This window comes from Phyllobates terribilis, unplaced genomic scaffold (genome assembly GCF_046119375.1).
Source record: "Phyllobates terribilis strain yellow unplaced genomic scaffold, ASM4611937v1 Scaffold_682__1_contigs__length_827410, whole genome shotgun sequence".
NCBI classification, from domain to species: Eukaryota; Metazoa; Chordata; class Amphibia; order Anura; family Dendrobatidae; genus Phyllobates; species Phyllobates terribilis.
The window spans coordinates 251504-267899 of NW_027363442.1; the positions used below are offsets into that span (position 1 = coordinate 251504).

Genomic DNA, 16396 nt, shown 5'->3' on the forward strand with positions numbered 1-16396 from the left:
CATCTATTTAGCAAATGCCCTTGTTATCAACAGCAGCCTTTTAAACTCACCTGAGCTAACAGGTATGTGCGCTGGTTACTCTGCTGCGCTTAAAATTTCTTTTTTGGTTTGCTACAATGCCTTTTCTGAAACGTTGTCTCCCTCTGCTGGAACACTGACTTCTTTCATTTAATGCCTGCAGACTATAAAAGAGAACCCAACCCAAAAATTTGGTTGATTAGTCTGTGGCATTCTGTTAAACTGTTGCTTATGGCGGTCTCTGTGAGCTTCTCAGCGACATTCAGCCAGCCAGGTATCCTGCCTGCAGTAGATGGAATGTGGCAATGGAACGCTGGCTGCGCGTGTCATAATAGGCTCTGAGCCTTTATATACCTGTGCACAGCAGCAGCCACCTTCAGTCTGCTGCTGGACAGCCAGCAGCAGCAGCAGCAGGAGAGGTATGTAATCAGGAGCCCTCCTGCTAAGGGTAGACAGCTGCTCGTTCCACCCCACCCCCCGCCTTAATTGGTTCTCCTCCCTTCCAACGGTGTTGAGGCGGGTGGGAACAGCAGGGGGTGAAGGTGCTGTGTTTAAAGAGGTGGAGTTATGCAGATCTAAAACGCGTGGATTGCAGCAGCAGCAAGCCGAAAAGTGCAGGCATGTAAGGGATCTAGAGGTTGACAACATGTCTTCTTAACGGGAGTCCAGGAGCTCATCTCCACAAATGGACTTTTCAGGATCCTTGGGTGGCTCCGTAGTTTGAAACCAATTCTGGTTATCGCTTCTCGGCCTTTTGGCTAAGATCAAGTGTAGTATCTGTTCTTATCAGTTAAATATCTGATACGTCCCCTATCTGGGGACCATATATTAAATGGATTTTTAGAACAGGGAGATGGAAAAAGAGCTTGCTCTGTCCACTCCACGCATTGACTTGGTATTGCAGTATCTCCAGGACCGGTGCACCCCTTCTTTAATGCAGTTTCTAAAATCAGAAAGAATTGAATTCAATGTTTTTTGTTCATTTTGCTTGTTTGTCGGATTTTGGGATGGACTCTTTGGCTTTGCTTTTCTTCTCCTCATTGGATTTTTCATGTTCAAAGTTGCAGAAGCCAGATTACAAGCTCATTTTGGTTCAACTTCAGCAACTGTGCATTGCATTGCCATGTAATGTGATGCAATGCTATCTTTCTAGCTCTCCCTTTTTACTTCCTTTTGGATAAACAGACATATTAGGCAAGCATTTTGGAGCTTTCACCTAAATAACTACAGGTGGTGAGATAAGCTGCACAATATAATTGACCTTTCAGTATATTGTTGCACACACACCATCTATTTAGCAAATGCCCTTGTTATCAACAGCAGCCTTTTAAACTCACCTGAGCTAACAGGTATGTGCGCTGGTTACTCTGCTGCGGTTAAAATTTCTTTTTTGGTTTGCTACAATGCCTTTTCTGAAACGTTGTCTCCCTCTGCTGGAACACTGACTTCTTTCATTTAATGCCTGCAGACTATAAAAGAGAACCCAACCCAAAAAGTTTGGTTGATTAGTCTGTGGCATTCTGTTAAACTGTTGCTTATGGCGGTCTCTGTGAGCTTCTCAGCGACATTCAGCCAGCCAGGTATCCTGCCTGCAGTAGATGGAATGTGGCAATGGAACGCTGGCTGCGCGTGTCATAATAGGCTCTGAGCCTTTATATACCTGTGCACAGCAGCAGCCACCTTCAGTCTGCTGCTGGACAGCCAGCAGCAGCAGCAGCAGGAGAGGTATGTAATCAGGAGCCCTCCTGCTAAGGGTAGACAGCTGCTCGTTCCACCCCACCCCCCGCCTTAATTGGTTCTCCTCCCTTCCAACGGTGTTGAGGCGGGTGGGAACAGCAGGGGGTGAAGGTGCTGTGTTTAAAGAGGTGGAGTTATGCAGATCTAAAACGCGTGGATTGCAGCAGCAGCAAGCCGAAAAGTGCAGGCATGTAAGGGATCTAGAGGTTGACAACATGTCTTCTTAACGGGAGTCCAGGAGCTCATCTCCACAAATGGACTTTTCAGGATCCTTGGGTGGCTCCGTAGTTTGAAACCAATTCTGGTTATCGCTTCTCGGCCTTTTGGCTAAGATCAAGTGTAGTATCTGTTCTTATCAGTTTAATATCTGATACGTCCCCTATCTGGGGACCATATATTAAATGGATTTTTAGAACAGGGAGATGGAAAAAGAGCTTGCTCTGTCCACTCCACGCATTGACCTGGTATTGCAGTATCTCCAGGACCGGTGCACCCCTTCTTTAATGCAGTTTCTAAAATCAGAAAGAATTGAATTCAATGTTTTTTGTTCATTTTGCTTGTTTGTCGGATTTTGGGATGGACTCTTTGGCTTTGCTTTTCTTCTCCTCATTGGATTTTTCATGTTCAAAGTTGCAGAAGCCAGATTACAAGCTCATTTTGGTTCAACTTCAGCAACTGTGCATTGCATTGCCATGTAATGTGATGCAATGCTATCTTTCTAGCTCTCCCTTTTTACTTCCTTTTGGATAAACAGACATATTAGGCAAGCATTTTGGAGCTTTCACCTAAATAACTACAGGTGGTGAGATAAGCTGCACAATATAATTGACCTTTCAGTATATTGTTGCACACACACCATCTATTTAGCAAATGCCCTTGTTATCAACAGCAGCCTTTTAAACTCACCTGAGCTAACAGGTATGTGCGCTGGTTACTCTGCTGCGCTTAAAATTTCTTTTTTGGTTTGCTACAATGCCTTTTCTGAAACGTTGTCTCCCTCTGCTGGAACACTGACTTCTTTCATTTAATGCCTGCAGACTATAAAAGAGAACCCAACCCAAAAAGTTTGGTTGATTAGTCTGTGGCATTCTGTTAAACTGTTGCTTATGGCGGTCTCTGTGAGCTTCTCAGCGACCTTCAGCCAGCCAGGTATCCTGCCTGCAGTAGATGGAATGTGGCAATGGAACGCTGGCTGCGCGTGTCATAATAGGCTCTGAGCCTTTATATACCTGTGCACAGCAGCAGCCACCTTCAGTCTGCTGCTGGACAGCCAGCAGCAGCAGCAGCAGGAGAGGTATGTAATCAGGAGCCCTCCTGCTAAGGGTAGACAGCTGCTCGTTCCACCCCACCCCCCGCCTTAATTGGTTCTCCTCCCTTCCAACGGTGTTGAGGCGGGTGGGAACAGCAGGGGGTGAAGGTGCTGTGTTTAAAGAGGTGGAGTTATGCAGATCTAAAACGCGTGGATTGCAGCAGCAGCAAGCCGAAAAGTGCAGGCATGTAAGGGATCTAGAGGTTGACAACATGTCTTCTTAACGGGAGTCCAGGAGCTCATCTCCACAAATGGACTTTTCAGGATCCTTGGGTGGCTCCGTAGTTTGAAACCAATTCTGGTTATCGCTTCTCGGCCTTTTGGCTAAGATCAAGTGTAGTATCTGTTCTTATCAGTTTAATATCTGATACGTCCCCTATCTGGGGACCATATATTAAATGGATTTTTAGAACAGGGAGATGGAAAAAGAGCTTGCTCTGTCCACTCCACGCATTGACCTGGTATTGCAGTATCTCCAGGACCGGTGCACCCCTTCTTTAATGCAGTTTCTAAAATCAGAAAGAATTGAATTCAATGTTTTTTGTTCATTTTGCTTGTTTGTCGGATTTTGGGATGGACTCTTTGGCTTTGCTTTTCTTCTCCTCATTGGATTTTTCATGTTCAAAGTTGCAGAAGCCAGATTACAAGCTCATTTTGGTTCAACTTCAGCAACTGTGCATTGCATTGCCATGTAATGTGATGCAATGCTATCTTTCTAGCTCTCCCTTTTTACTTCCTTTTGGATAAACAGACATATTAGGCAAGCATTTTGGAGCTTTCACTTAAATAACTACAGGTGGTGAGATAAGCTGCACAATATAATTGACCTTTCAGTATATTGTTGCACACACACCATCTATTTAGCAAATGCCCTTGTTATCAACAGCAGCCTTTTAAACTCACCTGAGCTAACAGGTATGTGCGCTGGTTACTCTGCTGCGCTTAAAATTTCTTTTTTGGTTTGCTACAATGCCTTTTCTGAAACGTTGTCTCCCTCTGCTGGAACACTGACTTCTTTCATTTAATGCCTGCAGACTATAAAAGAGAACCCAACCCAAAAAGTTTGGTTGATTAGTCTGTGGCATTCTGTTAAACTATTGCTTATGGCGGTCTCTGTGAGCTTCTCAGCGACATTCAGCCAGCCAGGTATCCTGCCTGCAGTAGATGGAATGTGGCAATGGAACGCTGGCTGCGCGTGTCATAATAGGCTCTGAGCCTTTATATACCTGTGCACAGCAGCAGCCACCTTCAGTCTGCTGCTGGACAGCCAGCAGCAGCAGCAGCAGGAGAGGTATGTAATCAGGAGCCCTCCTGCTAAGGGTAGACAGCTGCTCGTTCCACCCCACCCCCCGCCTTAATTGGTTCTCCTCCCTTCCAACGGTGTTGAGGCGGGTGGGAACAGCAGGGGGTGAAGGTGCTGTGTTTAAAGAGGTGGAGTTATGCAGATCTAAAACGCGTGGATTGCAGCAGCAGCAAGCCGAAAAGTGCAGGCATGTAAGGGATCTAGAGGTTGACAACATGTCTTCTTAACGGGAGTCCAGGAGCTCATCTCCACAAATGGACTTTTCAGGATCCTTGGGTGGCTCCGTAGTTTGAAACCAATTCTGGTTATCGCTTCTCGGCCTTTTGGCTAAGATCAAGTGTAGTATCTGTTCTTATCAGTTTAATATCTGATACGTCCCCTATCTGGGGACCATATATTAAATGGATTTTTAGAACAGGGAGATGGAAAAAGAGCTTGCTCTGTCCACTCCACGCATTGACCTGGTATTGCAGTATCTCCAGGACCGGTGCACCCCTTCTTTAATGCAGTTTCTAAAATCAGAAAGAATTGAATTCAATGTTTTTTGTTCATTTTGCTTGTTTGTCGGATTTTGGGATGGACTCTTTGGCTTTGCTTTTCTTCTCCTCATTGGATTTTTCATGTTCAAAGTTGCAGAAGCCAGATTACAAGCTCATTTTGGTTCAACTTCAGCAACTGTGCATTGCATTGCCATGTAATGTGATGCAATGCTATCTTTCTAGCTCTCCCTTTTTACTTCCTTTTGGATAAACAGACATATTAGGCAAGCATTTTGGAGCTTTCACCTAAATAACTACAGGTGGTGAGATAAGCTGCACAATATAATTGACCTTTCAGTATATTGTTGCACACACACCATCTATTTAGCAAATGCCCTTGTTATCAACAGCAGCCTTTTAAACTCACCTGACCTAACAGGTATGTGCGCTGGTTACTCTGCTGCGCTTAAAATTTCTTTTTTGGTTTGCTACAATGCCTTTTCTGAAACGTTGTCTCCCTCTGCTGGAACACTGACTTCTTTCATTTAATGCCTGCAGACTATAAAAGAGAACCCAACCCAAAAAGTTTGGTTGATTAGTCTGTGGCATTCTGTTAAACTGTTGCTTATGGCGGTCTCTGTGAGCTTCTCAGCGACATTCAGCCAGCCAGGTATCCTGCCTGCAGTAGATGGAATGTGGCAATGGAACGCTGGCTGCGCGTGTCATAATAGGCTCTGAGCCTTTATATACCTGTGCACAGCAGCAGCCACCTTCAGTCTGCTGCTGGACAGCCAGCAGCAGCAGCAGCAGGAGAGGTATGTAATCAGGAGCCCTCCTGCTAAGGGTAGACAGCTGCTCGTTCCACCCCACCCCCCGCCTTAATTGGTTCTCCTCCCTTCCAACGGTGTTGAGGCGGGTGGGAACAGCAGGGGGTGAAGGTGCTGTGTTTAAAGAGGTGGAGTTATGCAGATCTAAAACGCGTGGATTGCAGCAGCAGCAAGCCGAAAAGTGCAGGCATGTAAGGGATCTAGAGGTTGACAACATGTCTTCTTAACGGGAGTCCAGGAGCTCATCTCCACAAATGGACTTTTCAGGATCCTTGGGTGGCTCCGTAGTTTGAAACCAATTCTGGTTATCGCTTCTCGGCCTTTTGGCTAAGATCAAGTGTAGTATCTGTTCTTATCAGTTTAATATCTGATACGTCCCCTATCTGGGGACCATATATTAAATGGATTTTTAGAACAGGGAGATGGAAAAAGAGCTTGCTCTGTCCACTCCACGCATTGACCTGGTATTGCAGTATCTCCAGGACCGCTGCACCCCTTCTTTAATGCAGTTTCTAAAATCAGAAAGAATTGATTTCAATGTTTTTTGTTCATTTTGCTTGTTTGTCGGATTTTGGGATGGACTCTTTGGCTTTGCTTTTCTTCTCCTCATTGGATTTTTCATGTTCAAAGTTGCAGAAGCCAGATTACAAGCTCATTTTGGTTCAACTTCAGCAACTGTGCATTGCATTGCCATGTAATGTGATGCAATGCTATCTTTCTAGCTCTCCCTTTTTACTTCCTTTTGGATAAACAGACATATTAGGCAAGCATTTTGGAGCTTTCACCTAAATAACTACAGGTGGTGAGATAAGCTGCACAATATAATTGACCTTTCAGTATATTGTTGCACACACACCATCTATTTAGCAAATGCCCTTGTTATCAACAGCAGCCTTTTAAACTCACCTGAGCTAACAGGTATGTGCGCTGGTTACTCTGCTGCGCTTAAAATTTCTTTTTTGGTTTGCTACAATGCCTTTTCTGAAACGTTGTCTCCCTCTGCTGGAACACTGACTTCTTTCATTTAATGCCTGCAGACTATAAAAGAGAACCCAACCCAAAAAGTTTGGTTGATTAGTCTGTGGCATTCTGTTAAACTGTTGCTTATGGCGGTCTCTGTGAGCTTCTCAGCGACATTCAGCCAGCCAGGTATCCTGCCTGCAGTAGATGGAATGTGGCAATGGAACGCTGGCTGCGCGTGTCATAATAGGCTCTGAGCCTTTATATACCTGTGCACAGCAGCAGCCACCTTCAGTCTGATGCTGGACAGCCAGCAGCAGCAGCAGCAGGAGAGGTATGTAATCAGGAGCCCTCCTGCTAAGGGTAGACAGCTGCTCGTTCCACCCCACCCCCCGCCTTAATTGGTTCTCCTCCCTTCCAACGGTGTTGAGGCGGGTGGGAACAGCAGGGGGTGAAGGTGCTGTGTTTAAAGAGGTGGAGTTATGCAGATCTAAAACGCGTGGATTGCAGCAGCAGCAAGCCGAAAAGTGCAGGCATGTAAGGGATCTAGAGGTTGACAACATGTCTTCTTAACGGGAGTCCAGGAGCTCATCTCCACAAATGGACTTTTCAGGATCCTTGGGTGGCTCCGTAGTTTGAAACCAATTCTGGTTATCGCTTCTCGGCCTTTTGGCTAAGATCAAGTGTAGTATCTGTTCTTATCAGTTTAATATCTGATACGTCCCCTATCTGGGGACCATATATTAAATGGATTTTTAGAACAGGGAGATGGAAAAAGAGCTTGCTCTGTCCACTCCACGCATTGACCTGGTATTGCAGTATCTCCAGGACCGGTGCACCCCTTCTTTAATGCAGTTTCTAAAATCAGAAAGAATTGAATTCAATGTTTTTTGTTCATTTTGCTTGTTTGTCGGATTTTGGGATGGACTCTTTGGCTTTGCTTTTCTTCTCCTCATTGGATTTTTCATGTTCAAAGTTGCAGAAGCCAGATTACAAGCTCATTTTGGTTCAACTTCAGCAACTGTGCATTGCATTGCCATGTAATGTGATGCAATGCTATCTTTCTAGCTCTCCCTTTTTACTTCCTTTTGGATAAACAGACATATTAGGCAAGCATTTTGGAGCTTTCACCTAAATAACTACAGGTGGTGAGATAAGCTGCACAATATAATTGACCTTTCAGTATATTGTTGCACACACACCATCTATTTAGCAAATGCCCTTGTTATCAACAGCAGCCTTTTAAACTCACCTGACCTAACAGGTATGTGCGCTGGTTACTCTGCTGCGCTTAAAATTTCTTTTTTGGTTTGCTACAATGCCTTTTCTGAAACGTTGTCTCCCTCTGCTGGAACACTGACTTCTTTCATTTAATGCCTGCAGACTATAAAAGAGAACCCAACCCAAAAAGTTTGGTTGATTAGTCTGTGGCATTCTGTTAAACTGTTGCTTATGGCGGTCTCTGTGAGCTTCTCAGCGACCTTCAGCCAGCCAGGTATCCTGCCTGCAGTAGATGGAATGTGGCAATGGAACGCTGGCTGCGCGTGTCATAATAGGCTCTGAGCCTTTATATACCTGTGCACAGCAGCAGCCACCTTCAGTCTGCTGCTGGACAGCCAGCAGCAGCAGCAGCAGGAGAGGTATGTAATCAGGAGCCCTCCTGCTAAGGGTAGACAGCTGCTCGTTCCACCCCACCCCCCGCCTTAATTGGTTCTCCTCCCTTCCAACGGTGTTGAGGCGGGTGGGAACAGCAGGGGGTGAAGGTGCTGTGTTTAAAGAGGTGGAGTTATGCAGATCTAAAACGCGTGGATTGCAGCAGCAGCAAGCCGAAAAGTGCAGGCATGTAAGGGATCTAGAGGTTGACAACATGTCTTCTTAACGGGAGTCCAGGAGCTCATCTCCACAAATGGACTTTTCAGGATCCTTGGGTGGCTCCGTAGTTTGAAACCAATTCTGGTTATCGCTTCTCGGCCTTTTGGCTAAGATCAAGTGTAGTATCTGTTCTTATCAGTTTAATATCTGATACGTCCCCTATCTGGGGACCATATATTAAATGGATTTTTAGAACAGGGAGATGGAAAAAGAGCTTGCTCTGTCCACTCCACGCATTGACCTGGTATTGCAGTATCTCCAGGACCGGTGCACCCCTTCTTTAATGCAGTTTCTAAAATCAGAAAGAATTGAATTCAATGTTTTTTGTTCATTTTGCTTGTTTGTCGGATTTTGGGATGGACTCTTTGGCTTTGCTTTTCTTCTCCTCATTGGATTTTTCATGTTCAAAGTTGCAGAAGCCAGATTACAAGCTCATTTTGGTTCAACTTCAGCAACTGTGCATTGCATTGCCATGTAATGTGATGCAATGCTATCTTTCTAGCTCTCCCTTTTTACTTCCTTTTGGATAAACAGACATATTAGGCAAGCATTTTGGAGCTTTCACCTAAATAACTACAGGTGGTGAGATAAGCTGCACAATATAATTGACCTTTCAGTATATTGTTGCACACACACCATCTATTTAGCAAATGCCCTTGTTATCAACAGCAGCCTTTTAAACTCACCTGAGCTAACAGGTATGTGCGCTGGTTACTCTGCTGCGCTTAAAATTTCTTTTTTGGTTTGCTACAATGCCTTTTCTGAAACGTTGTCTCCCTCTGCTGGAACACTGACTTCTTTCATTTAATGCCTGCAGACTATAAAAGAGAACCCAACCCAAAAAGTTTGGTTGATTAGTCTGTGGCATTCTGTTAAACTGTTGCTTATGGCGGTCTCTGTGAGCTTCTCAGCGACATTCAGCCAGCCAGGTATCCTGCCTGCAGTAGATGGAATGTGGCAATGGAACGCTGGCTGCGCGTGTCATAATAGGCTCTGAGCCTTTATATACCTGTGCACAGCAGCAGCCACCTTCAGTCTGCTGCTGGACAGCCAGCAGCAGCAGCAGCAGGAGAGGTATGTAATCAGGAGCCCTCCTGCTAAGGGTAGACAGCTGTTCGTTCCACCCCACCCCCCGCCTTAATTGGTTCTCCTCCCTTCCAACGGTGTTGAGGCAGGTGGGAACAGCAGGGGGTGAAGGTGCTGTGTTTAAAGAGGTGGAGTTATGCAGATCTAAAACGCGTGGATTGCAGCAGCAGCAAGCCGAAAAGTGCAGGCATGTAAGGGATCTAGAGGTTGACAACATGTCTTCTTAACGGGAGTCCAGGAGCTCATCTCCACAAATGGACTTTTCAGGATCCTTGGGTGGCTCCGTAGTTTGAAACCAATTCTGGTTATCGCTTCTCGGCCTTTTGGCTAAGATCAAGTGTAGTATCTGTTCTTATCAGTTTAATATCTGATACGTCCCCTATCTGGGGACCATATATTAAATGGATTTTTAGAACAGGGAGATGGAAAAAGAGCTTGCTCTGTCCACTCCACGCATTGACCTGGTATTGCAGTATCTCCAGGACCGGTGCACCCCTTCTTTAATGCAGTTTCTAAAATCAGAAAGAATTGAATTCAATGTTTTTTGTTCATTTTGCTTGTTTGTCGGATTTTGGGATGGACTCTTTGGCTTTGCTTTTCTTCTCCTCATTGGATTTTTCATGTTCAAAGTTGCAGAAGCCAGATTACAAGCTCATTTTGGTTCAACTTCAGCAACTGTGCATTGCATTGCCATGTAATGTGATGCAATGCTATCTTTCTAGCTCTCCCTTTTTACTTCCTTTTGGATAAACAGACATATTAGGCAAGCATTTTGGAGCTTTCACTTAAATAACTACAGGTGGTGAGATAAGCTGCACAATATAATTGACCTTTCAGTATATTGTTGCACACACACCATCTATTTAGCAAATGCCCTTGTTATCAACAGCAGCCTTTTAAACTCACCTGAGCTAACAGGTATGTGCGCTGGTTACTCTGCTGCGCTTAAAATTTCTTTTTTGGTTTGCTACAATGCCTTTTCTGAAACGTTGTCTCCCTCTGCTGGAACACTGACTTCTTTCATTTAATGCCTGCAGACTATAAAAGAGAACCCAACCCAAAAAGTTTGGTTGATTAGTCTGTGGCATTCTGTTAAACTGTTGCTTATGGCGGTCTCTGTGAGCTTCTCAGCGACATTCAGCCAGCCAGGTATCCTGCCTGCAGTAGATGGAATGTGGCAATGGAACGCTGGCTGCGCGTGTCATAATAGGCTCTGAGCCTTTATATACCTGTGCACAGCAGCAGCCACCTTCAGTCTGCTGCTGGACAGCCAGCAGCAGCAGCAGCAGGAGAGGTATGTAATCAGGAGCCCTCCTGCTAAGGGTAGACAGCTGCTCGTTCCACCCCACCCCCCGCCTTAATTGGTTCTCCTCCCTTCCAACGGTGTTGAGGCGGGTGGGAACAGCAGGGGGTGAAGGTGCTGTGTTTAAAGAGGTGGAGTTATGCAGATCTAAAACGCGTGGATTGCAGCAGCAGCAAGCCGAAAAGTGCAGGCATGTAAGGGATCTAGAGGTTGACAACATGTCTTCTTAACGGGAGTCCAGGAGCTCATCTCCACAAATGGACTTTTCAGGATCCTTGGGTGGCTCCGTAGTTTGAAACCAATTCTGGTTATCGCTTCTCGGCCTTTTGGCTAAGATCAAGTGTAGTATCTGTTCTTATCAGTTTAATATCTGATACGTCCCCTATCTGGGGACCATATATTAAATGGATTTTTAGAACAGGGAGATGGAAAAAGAGCTTGCTCTGTCCACTCCACGCATTGACCTGGTATTGCAGTATCTCCAGGACCGGTGCACCCCTTCTTTAATGCAGTTTCTAAAATCAGAAAGAATTGAATTCAATGTTTTTTGTTCATTTTGCTTGTTTGTCGGATTTTGGGATGGACTCTTTGGCTTTGCTTTTCTTCTCCTCATTGGATTTTTCATGTTCAAAGTTGCAGAAGCCAGATTACAAGCTCATTTTGGTTCAACTTCAGCAACTGTGCATTGCATTGCCATGTAATGTGATGCAATGCTATCTTTCTAGCTCTCCCTTTTTACTTCCTTTTGGATAAACAGACATATTAGGCAAGCATTTTGGAGCTTTCACCTAAATAACTACAGGTGGTGAGATAAGCTGCACAATATAATTGACCTTTCAGTATATTGTTGCACACACACCATCTATTTAGCAAATGCCCTTGTTATCAACAGCAGCCTTTTAAACTCACCTGAGCTAACAGGTATGTGCGCTGGTTACTCTGCTGCGCTTAAAATTTCTTTTTTGGTTTGCTACAATGCCTTTTCTGAAACGTTGTCTCCCTCTGCTGGAACACTGACTTCTTTCATTTAATGCCTGCAGACTATAAAAGAGAACCCAACCCAAAAAGTTTGGTTGATTAGTCTGTGGCATTCTGTTAAACTATTGCTTATGGCGGTCTCTGTGAGCTTCTCAGCGACATTCAGCCAGCCAGGTATCCTGCCTGCAGTAGATGGAATGTGGCAATGGAACGCTGGCTGCGCGTGTCATAATAGGCTCTGAGCCTTTATATACCTGTGCACAGCAGCAGCCACCTTCAGTCTGCTGCTGGACAGCCAGGAGCAGCAGCAGCAGGAGAGGTATGTAATCAGGAGCCCTCCTGCTAAGGGTAGACAGCTGCTCGTTCCACCCCACCCCCCGCCTTAATTGGTTCTCCTCCCTTCCAACGGTGTTGAGGCGGGTGGGAACAGCAGGGGGTGAAGGTGCTGTGTTTAAAGAGGTGGAGTTATGCAGATCTAAAACGCGTGGATTGCAGCAGCAGCAAGCCGAAAAGTGCAGGCATGTAAGGGATCTAGAGGTTGACAACATGTCTTCTTAACGGGAGTCCAGGAGCTCATCTCCACAAATGGACTTTTCAGGATCCTTGGGTGCCTCCGTAGTTTGAAACCAATTCTGGTTATCGCTTCTCGGCCTTTTGGCTAAGATCAAGTGTAGTATCTGTTCTTATCAGTTTAATATCTGATACGTCCCCTATCTGGGGACCATATATTAAATGGATTTTTAGAACAGGGAGATGGAAAAAGAGCTTGCTCTGTCCACTCCATGCATTGACCTGGTATTGCAGTATCTCCAGGACCGGTGCACCCCTTCTTTAATGCAGTTTCTAAAATCAGAAAGAATTGAATTCAATGTTTTTTGTTCATTTTGCTTGTTTGTCGGATTTTGGGATGGACTCTTTGGCTTTGCTTTTCTTCTCCTCATTGGATTTTTCATGTTCAAAGTTGCAGAAGCCAGATTACAAGCTCATTTTGGTTCAACTTCAGCAACTGTGCATTGCATTGCCATGTAATGTGATGCAATGCTATCTTTCTAGCTCTCCCTTTTTACTTCCTTTTGGATAAACAGACATATTAGGCAAGCATTTTGGAGCTTTCACCTAAATAACTACAGGTGGTGAGATAAGCTGCACAATATAATTGACCTTTCAGTATATTGTTGCACACACACCATCTATTTAGCAAATGCCCTTGTTATCAACAGCAGCCTTTTAAACTCACCTGAGCTAACAGGTATGTGCGCTGGTTACTCTGCTGCGCTTAAAATTTCTTTTTTGGTTTGCTACAATGCCTTTTCTGAAACGTTGTCTCCCTCTGCTGGAACACTGACTTCTTTCATTTAATGCCTGCAGACTATAAAAGAGAACCCAACCCAAAAAGTTTGGTTGATTAGTCTGTGGCATTCTGTTAAACTGTTGCTTATGGCGGTCTCTGTGAGCTTCTCAGCGACATTCAGCCAGCCAGGTATCCTGCCTGCAGTAGATGGAATGTGGCAATGGAACGCTGGCTGCGCGTGTCATAATAGGCTCTGAGCCTTTATATACCTGTGCACAGCAGCAGCCACCTTCAGTCTGCTGCTGGACAGCCAGCAGCAGCAGCAGCAGGAGAGGTATGTAATCAGGAGCCCTCCTGCTAAGGGTAGACAGCTGCTCGTTCCACCCCACCCCCCGCCTTAATTGGTTCTCCTCCCTTCCAACGGTGTTGAGGCGGGTGGGAACAGCAGGGGGTGAAGGTGCTGTGTTTAAAGAGGTGGAGTTATGCAGATCTAAAACGCGTGGATTGCAGCAGCAGCAAGCCGAAAAGTGCAGGCATGTAAGGGATCTAGAGGTTGACAACATGTCTTCTTAACGGGAGTCCAGGAGCTCATCTCCACAAATGGACTTTTCAGGATCCTTGGGTGGCTCCGTAGTTTGAAACCAATTCTGGTTATCGCTTCTCGGCCTTTTGGCTAAGATACCACATCTTGCCAGAAGGATTCTAAGCCAATCGTGCCCTTGGCCTTGAGGCATCGGCGGTGTAAAAGCCGTCTTAAGCCTCATGCTGCTTTAGGGGGCAGATACGCAAAGAAACCAAGAAGGCGATCGACCCTATCTACCTTTTGAAGATGGCATCAGCAGTAGCGGCCGCAGTGCGCTATGCCAGAGCTGGTGACCTTCGCATCAAGAACTCTTTCAAGATCGAAGTGGACGATGCATCCAAGGAGAAGATGACCTTGAAGTTTTTCGTGAGGAGAGTGCTGCTGGAGATCCTAGGAGTAAAGAGGGAAGACATCCTGGCCCTTCAAGATCGCCCCGGTTCCTTCACTTTGACTCTGGAGTCGGAGTATGCGTGCCAGAACCTCTTCCGCCAGATTCACCTGCACCTTTCAGATGAGGACCTTAAAGGACTCACCTTTGTCATCCTTTACTCCGGTGGAGAGAAGCCGCTCGTGGTTCAGATGAGCAACCCTCATGTTCCCTTAGTTAATATTATTTGCTTTCTTCAAAACTATTTCCCAGAACTGCGGTATTCCCACAAGGTCATGAATGAGGAAAACCTCTGGACGGGAAAGCATAAATTTTTTGTTAAATTTTGTGAAGATCCAAATGGCATTGGTGGTCAGCGTCATCCTCCGTCAAGTTTCCTGATCGGTAGGGAGCGGGGGCGCCTCTTCTACCCGGACATGCCCCTCTTCTGCCGGAAATGCATGTGTTTCGGTCACACTTATGAGAACTGCAAGGAGGAGGTGGCAATCTGTAAGAAGTGCTACAAGCATGGACATGCCACAATGGACTGTACCAATGAGATGGTGTGCAACATCTGCCGGGTCCCAGGTCACTCCTTCCGGGAGTGTCCTTTGAAGAAAAAGGCGGAAACCTATGCTGAAACGCTGGCAAAGCAACCTGCCCGTGTGCCTCCATCTGCTCCCGGGGGGCAGAGGCAACCCTCTGCTGTTCCTGCTCCTGCGGGTGCGTCTACAGCGCGGGGGCAGTCTTCTAGCTCTCCAGTACCTGCTCCACAGACCAAGCCTGCTAGTACATCAGGTGGTACGTCTGCACCTGCTGCACAGAGGAAGCCAACCAACCCTCCTGCTCCTGCTGCTAAGGGGGTTCCCACCGGTGCTCCTGTATCTACTGTGCGAACACAACCCCCTGTAGGAGGGTCCACAAGCACTTCAGTGCCTGCTGCACAGGGAAAACCTGCCAGTTCTCCTATTCCTGCTGCGCATAAGCCCACGTCTGTGCAGAAACCTCCAGCTGAGAAACCTGTCCCTCCTGAGAAGAGGGAAGCTTCATCTAAGGACTGGGCTGCTGATTCTGATCCGGGTGATATGGTGGTGGAGGGGAGTCCCTCTGCTGAAATCGGGACATTTAGCTCGGAGGAAGAAGCAATGGAGCTGGAAACTCGTAGGAAAAGGAAAACAGATGATAGGTCTGATGAGAATGTGGCCAGGGAGACTTCCAAGAAGTGTCCATTAAAACCAAGTCTTCTGCAATACAAGCCAATGGCTCCCGCTGCCCCTCCTGAGGAGCCAAGGCCTTCAGACCCTATAAACATTTCTTTTTCGGACTCAGAAGTGCAGAGCCCGTTAACATCGGTGGGCTTTATGTCTGATTCTGACAGTAGTGTGACCTGAACTATCCTATCATGACCTCGTCAATTAAAGTAGCCTCGCTCAATGTGAGGAGTATAAGGGGCCCTACAAGAAGGGCTGCTTTGTTTTCCTACCTGTCAACAGTGGACTGTGATGTCTTTTGTTTGCAAGAATGTAACATTGACTTTGATATGAATTATGCAGATTTAAGAAAAGATTGGCCTCATGGGCCCTCTATCTGGTCCGGAGATAATGAAAATCGTTCCTCTGGCATTGGAGTGCTGTTTAGGTCGCATGACTTTAAAATCAACTCTTTTGTGGACATTTCTTCTGGACGTGCTCTTTTCTTAAATATTAGTTTTAAAGGTGTGGACTTTAGACTTTTGAACATTTATGCTTCTCCGGTGAAGGAAGAGAGACATCAGTTGTTTGAAGATGTGCAATATTACCTACCTGGTTCATCGCCTCTGATGTTCTGTGGGGATTTCAATTGTGTCTTGCCTGGTGAAGGGAGAAGCGGGAGTTTCACGGTTCCTAAAAAAGACAAAACAGAGAAACAACTAAAGGATTTGTTAACTGATTTTTTTCTTAGAGACTCCTGGAAAGAGATCCGTAGTAATGATCCCGGTTATACTTGGGAGAACTCTTCTTCTAAATCTCGTATTGATTTTATTTTCATGTCCCAATATGTGAATGTCAAATCTGTTGTCTTAATCCCAAACATTTTTTCAGATCATAAGATGCTGCTATCAGAGTTAGAATTACCTGGGCTTGTCAAGGCAAGAGGAGTTTGGAGGCTAAATACAACATTGTTACAAGATCTTAAGGTAAGAACAGATTTTAAAGCGTTTTTTAATTATTTAAGAACAAAACAACAAAAATTTTTAACTCTGCTAGAATGGTGGGAATACAGCAAGATGAAGATAAAAAGTTT

At 45.5% G+C, this 16396-nt stretch overlaps 10 non-coding genes across 10 annotated transcripts; all 10 read left to right on the plus strand.

Annotated features, from left to right (window-relative positions):
* The first annotated feature begins 756 nt into the window (after positions 1-756).
* On the plus strand, positions 757-947 carry LOC141235721 (U2 spliceosomal RNA). Its single transcript, XR_012301488.1, has one exon. It is a non-coding gene; the product is annotated as a U2 spliceosomal RNA (small nuclear RNA).
* Positions 948-2062: 1115 nt separating this feature from the next.
* Positions 2063-2253, plus strand: LOC141235622 (U2 spliceosomal RNA). The gene has a single exon (XR_012301391.1). It is a non-coding gene; the product is annotated as a U2 spliceosomal RNA (small nuclear RNA).
* Positions 2254-3368: 1115 nt separating this feature from the next.
* On the plus strand, positions 3369-3559 carry LOC141235633 (U2 spliceosomal RNA). Its single transcript, XR_012301402.1, has one exon. It is a non-coding gene; the product is annotated as a U2 spliceosomal RNA (small nuclear RNA).
* Positions 3560-4674: 1115 nt separating this feature from the next.
* Positions 4675-4865, plus strand: LOC141235645 (U2 spliceosomal RNA). Its single transcript, XR_012301413.1, has one exon. It is a non-coding gene; the product is annotated as a U2 spliceosomal RNA (small nuclear RNA).
* A 1115-nt stretch (positions 4866-5980) lies between these two features.
* On the plus strand, positions 5981-6171 carry LOC141235704 (U2 spliceosomal RNA). The gene has a single exon (XR_012301471.1). It is a non-coding gene; the product is annotated as a U2 spliceosomal RNA (small nuclear RNA).
* A 1115-nt stretch (positions 6172-7286) lies between these two features.
* Positions 7287-7477, plus strand: LOC141235656 (U2 spliceosomal RNA). Its single transcript, XR_012301424.1, has one exon. It is a non-coding gene; the product is annotated as a U2 spliceosomal RNA (small nuclear RNA).
* Positions 7478-8592: 1115 nt separating this feature from the next.
* LOC141235667 (U2 spliceosomal RNA) lies at positions 8593-8783 on the plus strand. Its single transcript, XR_012301435.1, has one exon. It is a non-coding gene; the product is annotated as a U2 spliceosomal RNA (small nuclear RNA).
* A 1115-nt stretch (positions 8784-9898) lies between these two features.
* On the plus strand, positions 9899-10089 carry LOC141235678 (U2 spliceosomal RNA). The gene has a single exon (XR_012301446.1). It is a non-coding gene; the product is annotated as a U2 spliceosomal RNA (small nuclear RNA).
* Positions 10090-11204: 1115 nt separating this feature from the next.
* Positions 11205-11395, plus strand: LOC141235690 (U2 spliceosomal RNA). Its single transcript, XR_012301457.1, has one exon. It is a non-coding gene; the product is annotated as a U2 spliceosomal RNA (small nuclear RNA).
* Positions 11396-12510: 1115 nt separating this feature from the next.
* Positions 12511-12701, plus strand: LOC141235671 (U2 spliceosomal RNA). Its single transcript, XR_012301439.1, has one exon. It is a non-coding gene; the product is annotated as a U2 spliceosomal RNA (small nuclear RNA).
* Positions 12702-16396: the final 3695 nt, after the last annotated feature.